The sequence below is a fragment of the Orycteropus afer genome, unplaced genomic scaffold (assembly GCF_000298275.1).
Source record: "Orycteropus afer afer isolate SDZICR_OR568_19922 unplaced genomic scaffold, OryAfe1.0 scaffold00067, whole genome shotgun sequence".
In the NCBI taxonomy this organism is placed as follows: domain Eukaryota; kingdom Metazoa; phylum Chordata; class Mammalia; order Tubulidentata; family Orycteropodidae; genus Orycteropus; species Orycteropus afer.
This window is the reverse complement of record NW_006921654.1, coordinates 7,424,725-7,427,167: the sequence shown is the minus strand read 5'-3', so window position 1 is coordinate 7,427,167 and position 2,443 is coordinate 7,424,725.

Below are 2,443 nucleotides of genomic sequence, written 5' to 3'. Positions count from 1 at the left end.
TTTGTTTGTTTTTAAAGGAAGGTGTTGACATGTACAAGATATCTCACCAAAGGCATGAGTGGAAGAGGTACAAGCCACTTCTGTGCCCAGACCTTAAGACAGTGAGTATGCTGCTTCCTCGTTGATCCCTTTCTTACTCTTGACAGCACCTGCGGGAGCCATCTTTGATCCTGTAGATGGTGCTGGAGCCCTGAGAGATGGTGGAACAGCACGAAGGAGGGAACCTGAAATGCTATCTTTTGAGTAAGAAATGAACTTCTCTGTTCTTTCTCGGCTCTACTGTTGGCCTTCTATGTCATGGCCTTTGATACCACCAATCCACCAATTTGTCATATTGTGGTGGCTTGTGTGTTACCATGATGCTGAAGCTACACCACAAGTATTTCAAATATCAACAGGGTCATCCATGGTGGACAAGGTTAGCACAGCTCCAGGCTAAGACCAGGAAGAAAGGCTTGGTGATCTACTTCTGAAAATTAGCCAATGAAAATCCTACTCATCACAATACAATACTGTCTGATCTAGTGCTAGAAGATGTGCCCCTAGGTTTGAAGACACTCAAAACACAGTGGCTACAACAAAGGACTCGAGCATAGCAACAATTGTGAAGATGTCTGAGGAGCAGGCAGTATTTTCTTCCATTGTACATGGGGTCACCATGAGTCAGAGCTGATTCAACATCAACTAACAAAAACAACAACAAACGCCAGTCTCTGCACTCACAGAACCTAGTCTAAACAGACAATCAATACCAAAGTTATGAGGCAAAATGGGTCACGGTGGTGACATTTATGATGAAACATGAATGAAAACAGCCAATATGCAAAGAATCTGAGGGCTTGAGCAGATGGAAAACCCAATGCCAGGGCCCTAAGGCAGATGCTAACTTGTATCCAAGGAAGAGAAAAGTGGCAGGAGTGTAGTGAGTTAGAGTGACAGTGACACTGGGTGTGGTTGAAGGAGAGAAAAAGTAACACTAAGGAGTCCAAAGCCAGTTCTAAGTGTGATACAAAGCCAGAGAGTGTTTTAAACTACTGTGAGAGAGTGAGTGTATACATGTGGAAAGAGAGATGGCAAGAAATATCATTTCATCTCCATATTTTAGATTACTTTGGCTGTGCTGCAGAAAATAGATTGCAGGGATCAAGAAAAGAATTAGGAAAATCACTGAAGAAGATTGCAGTGATAATCTGGAGATCCTAGAGAGACTGAGAGGAAAAACATGGAACAAAATCCAAAAACTCAACAATGACCAGAATTACTGGTCAGATGGAGTCTGATGAGACCCCCAATACTATGGCCCTGGAATACATTCCGTGCCTTGAATAAAACTCACTCCCAGGGGCTAGCTCTCAGCCCAACAGTTAACAAGATGTACATGCAGACCACTCAACCCAGGATGATGCACCCACATACTCTACAGTAATACATCCCTTAGAGCAATAGACCACAGAGCACCAAGAGGACCAACATGCAAATTCATGAAATGTAAGACAAACAGGATTGCATAAATATGAGGGGCCCAGGGGACGGGTTACTGGGTAGGGAGGGTAGGAGACTGGGTTAGGGTTAGACATGATAAATGGGGAGTGAATGGAAAACAAGCTCTTAAAATAAAAATTAATTAATTAATTAAAAGAATGTTGTGGTGATATTGATGGTGTGGATAGGATACTAGGAGATGGAATGAGAGAAGGAGTTGGATAAAGTTAATAGGTCTGAATGAGAGTTTGGATGTGGAAAGTGAAAGAGAATTTTTTATCTTGAGCAAGTGGGCAAGTGGTGCCATTTATTGAGTTGGGGAGATTAGGAGAGAAAAAAAATTGGGGGAGGGGATCAAGAGGCCTGTTGTAAAAGTTCTAAATTTGAGATGCCTGTTAGAAGTTGAAGTAGAGAGCCTGGGGTCCAGGGGTAATCATTTTTGGAGTCTTCAGCAAATGGATTCAGTTTTAAATTAGAACCTTAGATGTGTCCTTCTATGGAAAGTGAATGGAGGGAAAAGGGAGCTGAGGAAAAAGTAGGATTGGTGTAGAAGATATTTAGGCATTTCTCTAGTAACCTCTGGGAAAAACAATCCATCAACATTTCAGGAGAGTGACCCTGCCACTAATGGTCATTCCAACTGGCATCTAGGGAATTCCTTCTAGTGGAGAGGTGGAGCTGGCTTATCTTGGGTCACCAAAGCCAACTGTACAAATTTTCAGAAATTGTGTGAGCTGTTGAATTCAGCCATTGTGGTAGAAGTCATTGTGGACTACTTATACAACAGAAATGAATAAATGCTCCAAATCAGAGTTATTTTTTTTTTAGTAGTTGTTTTTTGGGGGGGAAAGCACACCACTGTGGGTGGTGGTGGTATTGTTCAACACCGTCAGAAGAACAGCACCTTTGTCCTCTTCCTGGACCTCATTCCTACATGAGCTAACTCATACAGCACATCTTT